Source organism: Dermacentor albipictus, unplaced genomic scaffold, assembly GCF_038994185.2.
Source record: "Dermacentor albipictus isolate Rhodes 1998 colony unplaced genomic scaffold, USDA_Dalb.pri_finalv2 scaffold_14, whole genome shotgun sequence".
Taxonomy (NCBI): Eukaryota; Metazoa; Arthropoda; class Arachnida; order Ixodida; family Ixodidae; genus Dermacentor; species Dermacentor albipictus.
This window is the reverse complement of record NW_027225568.1, coordinates 6,828,543-6,843,121: the sequence shown is the minus strand read 5'-3', so window position 1 is coordinate 6,843,121 and position 14,579 is coordinate 6,828,543.

The window sequence follows — 14,579 nt, the reverse complement described above, 5'->3', positions numbered from 1 at the left end:
TTACCGCCTATATTGAGGACATAATCGATCTCTGCAGGTGCGCCGATGCTTCAATGAGCGAAAGTGCCAAAATACAGCATATTATGAAGGGTGTCGATGACGATGTCTTTCAAATACTTCTTGCGAAGTCTCCCGGCACAGTGTCTGAAGTGGTAAGTCTGTGCCACAGCTATGACGAATTGAGAAGGCAGCGGGCTCTCACCCGACGTTCATCTCACACGTAATGTCAACCACTCGCTGCACTGGACATCGTGCCTGACCAGTCATACCTTCTCGCACAAATTAAATAATTTGTGCGTGAGGAGGTGGCCCGTCAGTTGTCTCTCCTGCCGTTTGCTAAGCGTCAGGAGCTGCCACAACAGCAGCAACTGCAGCGACCAATCCCGTTGGCTTCCGTGCTTCGACACGTCATCCAAGAGCACATTTCCGAGGCCATGCCGGTGCCCATTCAGCGGCAACCTGTCGCCGCGCCTCTTAGTTACGCTGAGGTAGTAAAGCGGCAGCAGCTTCAATAGCCCTCACCGTCCCATGGTGTGTCGTATGCTGCAGCCCCGATTCAGCCATCCGTGACATGGGCTGCTCCTATCACTGCAAATCCCTGGCGAACGCGCGACAACCGGCCGATCTGTTTTGCATGCGGTGGCCCTGGTCATATCGCCCGATTCTGCAGCCGTCGCGCGCCAGGATACTCAGACGCCCTTTCGCAGAACTACATGGATCGTCCCCGCTCTCGTTATGAAATTCCGGGTCCCCAAACAAGCACGCTTTCACGTCACTATCCGCAACCCACGTCTCGTCGCTCACCTTCACCTCGTCGCCGATCCTTGTCGCCCATGCGTCGTCGACCAGCCCATGAAAATGAGGGAAACTAGCCCCCGCAGTTCGTGAGACAAGAACTGCGCTGTCGAAATGCTCAAGTCCTTGAGCTTTGCCGTCGAATATTGTCGACGTTTTTGAAGAAGGTACCCGTGCATATGCTCTCGTCGATACCGGTGCTGCCACTTCTGTTATAGACGCCACACTTTGCCGCAATCTTCGGAAGGTGACCATGCCTCTTGAGATGATGCCCTTACGTACAGCGAATGGAGACCCTGTTCGGCCTATAGCTGCCTGCACTGCTCGACTTGAGTTTATCATCCTTTCATCCTGCTCGCACGACATCATACTTGGCTGGGACTTTTTATCGTATAATCACGCCGTTATTGATTGTGCCAGATCTGAACATGAGCTCTTCCCGTTGCGTGACCAGTCCTACAACCCTGCTCATCAAGCCGCACACAAACTAGTCGTAACAGAAGACACAGAAATTCCGCTGACAGCAGCTGTTTTGCTCCCCGTGTTCTGCAACAGCATATGTGATGCAGCTGCATTCTTTGAACCATCACGCCTCCTTCTAAGTCGGAAGCCACTTCTTCTGCCTTATTCGACCCTCTCTATTTCGAATGGAACAAGCGCTCTCTGCCTCACAAATCCTCTTCCGTATCCCATCAAAGTGCTTAAAGGTGAATCTCTTTGATGCGTGCAACCCATTGGTATCGGCCAAATTTTTTCCATGCAGCAAGATTCAACTCGATGCGACCTCGACGTCGTCAGTCCTCCTGATTCTGAATCCTTCTGATGTACCAATTGCCGACCTATTCAATTCGTTGATCGCAAACGGACTGTCACCATTTGAACGCTCTTCTCTTCTCCAGCTGCGCTACCAGTTCCGCGACTCTTTCGATGTTGCCCAACGTGCCCTAGGCCGAACTTCTACCATTGTTCACTACATCGACACCGGCTCCAACTCGCCAGTGCGACAACTCCTTTACCATGTCTCCACCGCGGAACGTCAAGTTATTACCGTCCAGGTTGACGATATGCTTAAACGCGACGTTATTCGCCCTTCCCAAAGTCCATGGGCATCACCTGTGGTTCTCGTTAAAAAAAAGGATGGATCAATTCGCTTCTGCGTGGATTAGCGGCGCCTAAACAAGGTCACTCGGAAAGACGTGTACCCGTTACCCAGAATTGCCAATGCCTTTGATAGCCTACAAGGTGCCGAGTTTTTTTCATCGTTATATTTGCGTTCCGGGTATTGGCAGGTGCCTTTAGCAGAGGCCGACCATTCAAAGACAGCCTTCGTCACGCCTGACGGTCTATATGAATTCAATATCATGCCCTTCGGCCTCTGCAATGCGCCTGCCACCTTCGAGCTGATGGTGGACTCGGGTTTGAAGTGGCGCATGTGGCTCTGCTACCTCGACGACATTGTTGTCTTTGCGCCAGATTTCGCAACCCATCTGGAACGCCTCAACCATGTCCTGACGTGTCTGAAGACCACTCAGCTGCAACTAAATCTCAAGAAGTGCTGCTTTGCTGCGCGAAAACTTACAATTCTCGGTCACATCGTATCAAAGGACGGCGTGCTTCCGGAGCCGGCTAAACTACGTGCAGTGACCGACTTCCCCAAACCGACGACTCTAAAGCAGTTACGAAGCTTCATAGGGTTATGCTCCTACTTTCGTCGGTTTGTGCGCAACTTCGCCTCTATAATTGCGCCTTTGACCCAACTTTGACCCAACTGATCAATTTCGCTTGTTTAACTAGAAGGACTGCGCTTAAATAAAGGCCCTTGCCCGTGTTAAACGTTTGCGAAAGTTACAACAGAAATTCAGCACTTTGGGCTCCCAGAATAAAAACACGGAATTCTCCCTGGTTTTTCTGTTAAAATATAAATCCAATTTTTAACTCTCGAATTTCAAAAAAAATATAGCACCCGAAAACAAAGGACCTTATTATACATCATTCATCGCCTCCGACACTTGTGCTGCCGTGATAGCATGTACTGTCAGAAAGTATCGAACCATGTTGCAGTGAACTTGAGTCAAAGTCTGAATAAGATAATATTAGACTAGGCGTGACGCAACGTGCCAATTAACTCCCATTGTTGCCTGCATAGTTTTTACCCGTTATAAATGACAGATATATCGATATGAAACGGGCAGCGAAGAAAACGGGTAAAAAATAGTGATCTTGACAAGCTATACCACTGAAATCGAAAATTACTTCTCACCTCACTCGGAAAGCACAAAGCTTTTGCATTTGCTTGCGAACACCACGTGCACACTATAATAAAACGCTAAAGTACCATTAAGTACGTTAAGATGCACTCTTGCGGAATATCACTCCCACAGGTGCCGCTGAGCTATGGGTTATACTATAAGCTCTCAGCTGTCAACGTGAAAAAATTCATACTGAACATTGAATATGCTTGGAATTCTACATTAGAGAAGACCACTGCTATTAGCTTTATTAAAATCCAGGGCATCTGCAGTTATTCCTCGGCATCTGGTGATGGCTTCCTTGAAATATTTCCACGCAATTCGCTTTCACAAATCAGGGGCGCTATAACGTAAAACTATTCCAAACTTTTCTATTCCAATTCAGCTATCAGCCCTCAACGATTCGTCAAAAACGTTTTTCGACCACCCCCCACTTCACCTGTCTGTCACGCAACGTCACGAAAACCGCAATACCTCCCGATCTGATATGATGTGTACACACTGATTATGCATGATTTGACAGAAAAAAGAAAAACAGTTATTTCTGATTCGACCTGTTTTCGCCATTAGCCCTCGGCTATTGGTAAAAAGTTTTCGGGCTGCACTCACTTCACCTGCCTGTCACGCGACGTCACAAAACCGCACAAACACACCCCGTCAAAGTGACGTGTACGCGATAAATATGCATTAATATGCCGAACAAAACTGATTTTTTTTCGGAATAGCTGCAGGCTGCCCCGTTCCGAAAGGAATAAAAGATCGCTGCAGCCGATCGCTGAGACGCTGGCTACTCGCACCTGCCGGAGGGCATGGGTGTATTTGCGTATAATAAAACTTCTGACGTGACCGTGTAACGTTTTCAAGCACTTTCGGAACGTTTACTACCTCATTCTGCCAACTCTTCTCTGCTGAGGGTCAGTTTTAGCGTCATTCTTAAGCTTCCGTTGCATGCCGCCGCGATTTTCGACCAGCCACCGCAAGCTAAGTAAGCGAAAGCCGACCTATCGCAGACGTCGGCACCACCCTCTTCATCCGCTTATCGATTTTCAGTGCGCTGGCTCTGCGCCAGTGAATCCCTCTCCACTAGAGCATTCTCCTCGCCCCTTGTCAGCCAATTAGATACCACAAGCCGCTCAGTGTAGGCAATGTTATTCGTTTTTCAAGCAAACAAATGTTACCTCCTATGAACGAGGAGAGCGTTTCATTGGTCTGTTCAGACAACCCTGTGGGTGACCGCCCGGTGCATGCGTCGGTGGTTACGCAAATTTGACGTCAGGAAATTGGAATAGAAACATATTGGAATAGTTTTACGTTATAGGGCCCCAGCTTGGTCAGCTCTGTCTTGTGATTTCACGTGCATATGTTTGAGACAAAGAAGACGATAAGGAAGGAACACCAATCCAGTAGTGGCGCCCGTACCAGCAATTATATACCGAAAATATTCAATGTGTAGAGATGTCATTGAATCGAGAACAGACAGAATTCCAGCATCTAAAATTTCCATGGAAAATCCAGTGGTGGCCATCAAGACAGCCAGAAGTAGTGATCACAAGATTAGGATGCCGTGTTCGCCCATTTAAACCTTTATTTACACAGGAGTGGTCTCAGACTATTGCCTCCATGTCCATACACTGCCAAGAAACAGAATTCCTAGATCAGCATTTTTTTTTGTCGCCGATAGAAATTGTTAACAACAAGACTTCTAGAACTTCTGCTTGCTAAATTATTGCTAAACTTATCAGAAATAACAGTGTCTTTCGATGCGTCAATTATAGGTTTCAGCCATGCCATTTGCGGTGTCATACAATCAACTAAACGAATAACTTTCTTAATGTTCTTTCTTTCTTCGTTATTGTATGCTTTTTTTTCTTGCTTTAATCCAATATGTAATACTTCAAGACATTAGGTAAATGGTTAAGCACACAATTCTCCAGCAAACCTCAGTGTGGATACGAGCCATACTACGAGGCCAGCATCATCATCGCCATCACCCGCACGTGCCTGGATGCGTCATCTCCAGTGCTGCCACTTAATGTTCTGCCCCTGCGTGTCATCATGCTAAGCGGCGATAACGCTGAGCAAGAACCCATTTTGCTGCGGGGCCAAAGCGCCGTGAAGCGGGATTGTCCGTACGCCTGGGGCGCCCACCGGTCTTCAGATCCCCATGGTCTTCAGCATTGGTACTTCCGGCCAGAACGCCTCCGGCCTCGTCCCGTCGCGAGACGGGGACCACTGGTGCCGGAAATGCCCTGCGTTGGCAAGCGCAAACGTCGCCCGCTGAAAGGAGTTCCACAGCGTGGTGCACGCCAACTCAAGCTGCAGCCGCCAACCTCGGAGCCACGACCAGCAGGACGGCGTTCGAGAGGCTGCATCCACGTCGTGCCTAGCTTCGCCGGGAAGTTGCACCTGCGCAAGCACAGAGGCGTCAGCGAACAAGGCGTGGTGGTTGAGCGCGGACGGCGGACCGTCACGGTGTTCGGGCCTCGGAACTCTGCCGGCGGCGCTATCTCGGAGCTGCGGGCTCGTGCTGAGCCCGGCGTCGCGGCCCATGGCTGCCGGAAGCGTGTGCTTTCCATCGTACTCTCGCACGCTGAGCAGATGGTCCAGGAATGCCGGGGTGCTTGAATACTTTCGCCTCAGCGAAGACCCCGAGGCCTCGGAGATGCGTGAGGTTGCAGAAGAGGCGGCATTTCCGGCCATCGGGAGAATTATTTTTCAATCTTGTATTGTTCCTCTTTTTTCATATTTGTATAATTGTCTTTGTACCTAAATGAAATAAAACACGACGTCGTGTCTGAGCGGCGTGTTACTTGTCAGCCCCCGCGTCGTGGCTCCGGTTGAAAGCATTGCATGCGTAAGCGACAACAGGCCGCGCAATATGGAGGGGCTCCTTTGACAGTGGCTGCGCATATTTAGAGTTTTTAAGTGCAAGAGGTACACTTGCTAAGCTCGGTGATCAGCTGTCTCGGAACAACGTATATTGAAGTAGTAAAACCTAAAGATGTGCGCCAGTGTAAACATTTAAAGCATGCTGACGATGCTTCAGGCACGCTACGGAAGCTATCCGTACAGGGTGCTTTTTTTTTAGCTGCACCAAATTTTGTCAAGGTTGCCTGTGACAGATAGCACAGTTCAAACCCTTGATCTGAATTACTCCATGAAGCGGCCATTACTTCTAGGAGAACTCAAAATGTTCGGTTGTATAATTACCGCTCCTGTTGTAAGGTTCGTAACAGCGCAATACAAGACGCGGACAAAAGGACGGTAAAAACGACGACACGGCGCTGTTTCGTCGCTCCTTACCTTCCCTTTGTCCGTGTCTTGTGTTGCGCTGAATTACGAACCCTACATTAATGAATCCTAACCAACTGGCCCCACTTGCCGTCTTGATGCATTACCGACCCCGCTGATCTTGCCTAGTGGCTATGGTGTTGGCCTGGTGTGAGACGAGGTCACGGGACCGAATCCCGGCCACAGCGGCTGCATTACGATGGGGGCGAAATGTCAAAACACCCGTGTACATAGATTTATTGGTGCGCGCTAAAGAATCCCAGGTGGTCCAAATTTCCGGAGTTCCCCACTACGGCGTGCCTCTCCCGCAATTAGGTTAATTAAATCTTACTCTTTACACCACATATTTCAATCTACGAATTATAGCCGCTGAGTTCGCACGGAGTATCCACTCGAAACGAATTCTCTGGACAGCATCAGTACCAACGTATTAATTTTCAGTGTCCGTGAAATGCATTGGTGTTACAGTTACTCTTGTGCTTCAATGCATAAAAGAGCAGTTGCTTAAAATACTAAGTGGAATGCTAATGCATTTCGTCGAACACATTGTAAATTCATTACACTTATGAGTAGACATGATATGTTCGGCTTTCATGTAGCAATTTTATTGCGATAACAATTATATGAACACTCCAGGCGCCTTTTTGCCGTCGGCGACGCCGTGAAATTACGTACAGAGTCAAAGGGCGACAACATAGTCGCCGCGCGCCGTATGCTGTATGTGCGAGTGAAAGCGAGCGAGACTGACCCGCGATAGCGACTCAATCTCGCGCACATAAGGGAAGAAAGCGGGGAGGAAGCGCACCGTCTCCCATCGCGCACAAGGCTTCAGGACGAGGGTAGGGAGCGTTGCATTTCGGGCAGCCCGGGCGGATGCGCGCGCCTTCCGGGGCGCTGTATCTTTCTCTATGGCTTTATCTTGAAGCCCATCTGCGGCGGGGGACAGTCAAGCGCGCGCTGTTTCCGCGGCTCAGTTCGTGTTGATGCGAGACGCAGCACGGAGGTCAATTCGCTCGCCGCTGCTGCCGGGCTTCCTCAATACATGCAGTGTTTTCACAGCGAATTTCCGCTGTCATCGACTCTGATGTGATTATGTTTGGCAGAGCGCGCGTGAGACCATGCTTGTTCATTTAGTTAGTAAGTGAAGGCCCCAAAGTTTAGATAAAACTATTATCCTTACCTAGTGTAGATGTCCACCATTTCGCTAACGCAACAGATGCGTCGCCTTTCGGGACAAACTGCCATCAATTTTTTTTGTCCACATAGCTAGGGAGCAGGAATTACTTGTCAAAACGTTTTCTACATCCTCCGCCTTTCCCTACAGCGCAAAGCAGTAAATCTTAATGTCATTAGGATATCCGTAATCAACCCAAGAATGCCTAGTTTATCATATGAATCTTCTATAAAAAATTTTTTCAGTCCTTTAGGCAGGCGATTGGGGGCGAGGAGTTACGGAGTCGCCATCTGTCGGAAGCGACTCCCTTGCGTAGTATGAGGGATCACGCGGCGCGCTCCTCATAGGTTTCACTTACGGCTCATTATAAACGCCACGAGGTAGCCCTCCTGGACATTTATGTAGGTACTCTCAAAACGAGGGAAGTTTTTGAGTGTCGATATAATAACCTTGAGCAAACTTACAGCACAGAATCGTTTACAGACGACACTATCTGTTTACCGAATACGTACAGCGAACACCACCAAGCGCAGTCGCCGCGATGAAGTCTCCCAGACCGACTTCTTGTGCGAAAGGTAGGCAAACGCAGAAAGTAAACTATGTGAAATATGTTCTTATAGTAAGCTGTCTGTATAACCAGATGGGGCATAACAGAATGAAGCCTCAATGCGGCGATCGCACGGGTTCACAGCGACCGACTACGCGTATGCATGCATGTCCGAGCACAATGTTTTGCTTTCGCTGTGAGCGCGTTTGCGCACCGTGCCGTGATCTTTAGGTCGCAGCATATGAGTATTTGACGGTATACTAGCAACCATAGTTGCGTGGACGCTATCAGAACTGTTCAAAAATAATTTCGTTCTAGAGACATTCACGCCTACGGTGACTGTGATGTGCCGTCGGAACGATTCAATATTATTTTCTAAATTCTTGAAAGTTTCAATATTATTTTTAATGTTGCGTCGCACTGTATGCATTCAGCGGGCGATTTCGCGCTGCTTCATTTTCGTAATCCTGTGCCTTAATTCATAAAACGAATTTGACCATATGCCATGCCTTTGTTTATAGTGCTTCTTACCATTCCCTTTTCATTCCTCTAAACTTGCTAGTATCTAGCATCAACAAGTTCATAGACCAAACCGTCGTGACATCAGCCGGGCAGCGGGCGCGGGCGAGCGTCTCAGTGCGCGTTTTCTGCTACTCACCGAACATCTTCGCCTCTGTATTCACCGAATATTCCTCGCGTCTGTGCTTGCTGTACACCCGAGTTATGGCCGGTGGCTGTCTGCCGCTTCTAAGTTTCGCCAGCCAATCTTCACGCAGCTCCTTGCCCTGCGGCTACGTGCGAATAAGGCTGACACTGGGCTCCGTTGCGTATGTCCGGTACTGCGGAACCCAGGAGTAACCTACCATGCTGCACGATTCCAAAGGCAGCCACTACCCATTACAGTAGTTTCAGATGTTGTCAAGTTGACGCCCGAGGTGGTAAAGCCTCACCACTTAATCAGAACTGCGGCGCAGGTGGGACTATAAACTTTCGTTTTCAGCTCGCTTCGGCGCTTCCGAAGCAGCCGACGTGGCCACTGTGTCCACGTGATCCCTCATGCCACGTCTTTTGAAGGGTTTCTTGCTTGTCCCCGTAGGACCCCTGGTGAGACCAGAACGGGATATCATCGGCATATTTCGCAGAACCGAGATTCGTGTGTTTATCTAGCTCCAGGGCTAGCTTTCTCATCCCTACATTAAATAGCAGTGGGGAGATTATAGCTCCCTGTCGGGACAGTTGAAGGTGTCGGACCTCGTGCACCCTAATCCGATTGTGGCCGTCTGGTCGCTTAGGAACGAGCGCACATAGTTATAAATTCGCGTTCCGCAGTTCACCGCTTCCAGTTCCTCCAGAATAGTGTGGTGGGAGATGTTGGTGAAGGCCTTTTTGATGTCCAATGCCAGTACAAATTTATCGTCCGACCCTCTCTTGGGGTGCAGGAACTCGTGCTTTAGTAGCAGAAAAATGTCCTGCGCCGACATGTGGGGTCGGAAACCGAACATGATGGAGGGGAACGTGTTGTTTAGCTCTATGTTGTTCGAGAGCCGGACCTGCACAACCTTATCAAAGAGTTTCCCCGCGCACAACGTTAGGGAGATGGGACGAAGGTTGTTGATGTTTCGAGGCTTACCTGGTTTTGGAATAAGAATAATTTTTGCTTCCTTCCATTCTTTTGGAAGGACGCCATTCTCTGTCCAGGCTGTGTCGTTAAAGAATTTGGCCAAGCTCTTTAGCCTGTCGTCACTTAGATTGCGAATCATTGCGTTCGTGACCTAATCTACCCCTGGGGTCGTCTTTTTCTTGAAGGAGTGTGCCGCTGCGTAAACCTCTTCAAAGGTTATGGGGGCGTCCAGTTCCGGTTGGTCCTGACCTTCGTAAACGGGTTTCGTGGATTGCCCGGTCGGCACAGTTCCTACGTATATCTGTTTTTTTTTTGTCTATCATGTCAGCTTCGCGACCTTCAAACTCGTTTTCAAGCAGCTTGAGTGTGCGATTCGCGACTGTTTTTGTTCCGCCTGAGTCAATCATACATCGAAAATTGCGCCATGTTTTCTTTGTAGACAACGTGCCCAGAAGCGAGTCGCTGAACTGACGCCAATCGCTGTCGTTTAACTTTTGTGCGTATTCGTTAGCTTCCTGCGCTAGCCGAGCTATCCGTATCCTGAGTTTGCAATTAGGCTTCTACCTTTTCCACTTTTTTGTGAGGCCTCTCCGTGCTTCCCAGAGATGCAAGAGGTGACGATCCACGGCTGGAGCCTCCGTTGTCGTTTCAATTGTTTTTGAGGCCACAGAGTGAATAACTCTGATCCGCAAGGCCCATTCTCCTACGTCTGTTATGCTGCCGATGGTTTTCGTTTTTTCACGAAAGTTGGTCCAGTCGGATAGCCTTGCCTTGCCAATAGCTCTTCGAATCCTGGCTGCATTAACCGATATGCTTAAGATATAATGATCGCTTCCTAGGTTTTCACCTAGATTCGTCCATCGCGTCTCACTTTCGCTTTTGGTGGAAGTGAGGTCGGGGGAAGTGTACTGGGAGACGCTGTTCCCGATTCACGTAGCGAGATCCGGTTGAGTTAGCTGGAAAAATCCGTAGCGCTCTACAATGTCTGCTAACAATATGCCCTTGGGATTGTCTTCACTGCAGCCCCAGTTTGTGTGTTGTGCGTTAAAGTCGCCTAACAATATTAATTTGTCCCTACCTTGAGCGAGTCGCACTGCGGTGGCCACTACGTTTTCGAAATCCACCTTTTTTTCTCTGGGAGAACTATAAACGTTGACAATTATTGTTTTAAGTTTGCCCCTTTTCTGCGGCCAAATCGTGATTATCTGGTGCTGAATAGGTTCCCGAATAAAATAATTTACACTAATCGCGACATCCTTCTTGGCAAAGGTGGCTACTTGAGGGTTGTCAGAGCGAGCATAAAGCTCGTACCCTTTGAGTTTTTATTTTGTTTCCCTAGTTCCTTAATACAGATAACGTCGGGAGGGTTTGGCGCCGATTCTATGTAGTGCATGAAATTAGCCAATTTAGTGCGTAGCGTGTAGCAATCCCATTGCCAGATTTCAATGTGTCCGGTCTCTTTGTTGTTTTTCTTGTTATCCATGGATATTACTGTCACTATCAGTGTGCTCTATAGCTTTCGGTGTCCTGGTAGGAGCTCCCGGACGTTGACTGACCCTTTTTCGGGGGACGGCTGCGGCTTTTATTTGCACATCTTCTACCATTACTTGAGTTTGTGTAGCTCTGAGAACATTAGTTGCATGTTGTGTGCTAACTGTTCCAGCGTTACCGATTGAGCGTTAGAGGCGGTACTTTGTTGCAGTGATGTCTGCGGTGGTGATGTGGAAGTGTGCTTCGCAATTTGTATGGGTTGCTGTGATGTGCTCTTGTTTGCCGCTTAAAAGCTCCAAACTCTGCTCGTAGCTCGGCTAAATTGTTTCGAAGTATTTTGTTTTCTTCTAGTATTTTCTTGTACTCTGGGTTTTGGTGATTGGTGTAGGTGCATTCTTAGCATTGGCAGTGGGAGATGCGACTTGCGCCCAGCTCTCCTGATTATTTTGCGGGGTGCTGCATGCCAGTAGGATCCCTGGTGACTTGCTTCTTGGGGCCTCTTTCTTTTTTGTCTGATGTTGCTGTTGCGGCACCTTGGGTAGGGATGCCGAGCGTCTCCTCTGACCCGGCTGCCCGGAACAAGATCGGCTCCGCGATGGCGAGCGGGTTCTGGAGTGGCTGTGGCGATCCATGGCCGGAAGGAGCTCCAGCTCGGAGTCCTCATCTTGGGTGGCGAAAAATCGTAGCTGGGTCTTTGTTGGTTTCTTTGGCCGTGGGCTTGATATCTGCCTGAGTGGCTTTAGTCTTTTGGGACATCGGCGGTCACCCGTTGTATGATCACTCCCACAAATGGCGCATTTGGGGATGCATGCGTGTCCATCGGCATGCTCCCGCACCCCGCAAGAGCGGCACACCTCTACGTCGGGCTGTGGACCCACGTCGGTGCTCTGTTCCACGGTGCCACAGATGCGGCAGAAGTATACCGCATTTCGGTTGGGTGTTCAGAGTTTCCCCCCCCCCCCTGAATTATTAAACACACCTGGACACTCAGCTGCCGTAAAAGGTGAGCAGAGCACTTTGTGAGTCGCCCATCATTCTTGCGTCGGTCAACTCCAGTCCCTGCTTTCGGATACGTAGTTTCGATCGCAGCACGTCAGAAGGGGTGTGTGCTTCTATCCCATGGATTACTCCCAGCGTCGTGTCTTCTCCTGCCGTAACCTACGCATTGACCGGGTGTTGTCGTCCGTTGATGTTCAAGAGTTTAATGGCTCTTATGACCTTGGCCGTATCCCGATTCGGGGTGGATATCAATGCAATGTTGGAACCTGACTTCATTCATAGAATAAAATTGTTGTCGGTGGTTCTGTGTGGCACGCCTCCATGACGGCTCTAGCCACGGCCTGACTGGAAACATTCTTGAGTGGTAACCCTTGGTGTGGTCTGATTACCACCTACAGGTCCCTCTTCGGTAGCGGCGGAAGACGCTTGAGTCGTCGGCGCCGGCGATGCGCCATGGGTTTGGATGAAGTGGTAACCGGACCTGATGGCAGTGCCCTTCCTTGCGCGGAGCGTCGTTCCTGAGAAAGATTTTTCTTTTCCTTCAGAGAAAGAACGCGCTCCCATCCGGCCTCCGCTGACGTTTCGTCGACCACGATAGCGGTTTGCCTGTTGTTGTTGATCGTAGCTGCCTTATTGCATTCGTGGTGCGGTGTTGCATCACCCACCTGAGGTGCAGTGAAATCCATCTGTTCTTCAAGCCACGACGTTGTAATAAGTCGCGGGCTCGATGTCGCAGCCGGAGTTCTTAAGGCCACCATGTTCCAATGCGCGCTCGCCCGCCGGCGGCGCTCCCCTAACTGAAGTTAGGGTTAGCACCTCGCCACATTCTGAAGATAGAAAATCGGCCGTAAAACGCCTAAACATGGTCCGACTGACATGCAATTGGTCTCCACAGGCGCCGGACCACTTCTTGGAGATGGTGGTTATCGTTTCTGGCAGGTCTGAGAAGGTGGTCCACCCGAAAAACCAAGCATGCGTAGCCCGATGTGAGCGCAGCCGTTTTGAACCCCACATATGCAAGCGGTATTGAATTTTCCTTTGGCTTCCAGTGTCGTGGCGACGCTTTACTGCCAATACCGAAACTAAAACTAGTTTGTCGGTTCCGTTTCTGTGTTTTTCTCTTCTACCACGCGTGGTAGGGTAACGCTAGCGTACACTCTATAGGTAACGCCTTGATGTCAGCGCCGCATCCTGCCGTTCACCTCCCGATGGAGAGGCGTGCCATCGAGCGCATTTTAGAGGATGGATGGATGGAAGAATGTTACGAGCGTCCCCTTTGGAACGGGGCGGTGGGTCGCGCCACCAAGCTGTTGCTATTATACTTACTAATGTCCTACACTATGCTAAAAAAGAAAAGGAAAACCACGATGAATTCCCACAACTAAATTTTCTGACCTCCTACTGTGAATTTTGCTTTTGTAGTTCTCCGTTTTTTTCGTTTCCCTACTTTTCATCCACCAATCTTCCAATCGCCTCTTACTAATCTCTATTGCGGACATGTTTACTTTTCCCCTGCTCTCGCTGAACCCAAGGGCTTCAAGGACACCAGTGGTGCCTAAATCGACCACTGCGTAGATGTCTTCACACTCTAATAAAACATGCTCCATAATTTCCCTATCTTTCCTGCAGCATTGCACATGCTTCTTCTTCCTTTTTATATCTCGCTGTATAGGTGCGTGTCCTAAGGCTTCCTGATATCTCTTGGAAGTGTAATGATCTTCCCTTTGAGTTATCATAAATTCTTTCTTTCCTGATTTCGGTTTTTCCTCTTAAGTTGTCACTCATCGCAGGTTTATTTTCCATTGCCACCGCCCATGAGATTATTTCAGCCTGTCTGACTTCCGCTTGACCTTCTTTGTTGCTGTGTTGCTCACCCTACAGGCCACATACTTGCTGGTAAGCTTCCTAGTTCTTTTCCTCCACTGTGATTGGATTGGATTGGAAAAACTTTAATAAAAGTCCTGCAGGACGCACGTCAGCGCGCAGTGGGCGTCTCCCACGCAGGGACCGACAGGGAATACCTGGCGGCCGCTGCGCGAGCCTGCTGGACGGCCCATTGCTGGTCTTCTAGAAGCGGGCTTCTTAGGGTCTTCTCCCACTTGTCGGAGGTAGAGTCGGGCGGAGCGTTTCTGCACTCCCAGAGCACGTGTGCGAGTGTCGCCGTGACCCCGCACGAGGGGCACGCATCGTCTGGGTAGACGTCCGGGTAGATTATGTGTAAGGTGGCCGGGTTTGGATAGGTATCCGTCTGTAATAAGCGTAGCGTTAGCGCCTGCGGCCTGTTTAGTTTGGGGTGCGGGGTGAATCAATGTTTTTCCTGAACAGATTCATCAACATTCTCCCAGCCCATTTAGTTTCTTCCATATTCCTCAGTCGTTCTTCATACTCAATTTTACTGCGAGCTTCCGTCAC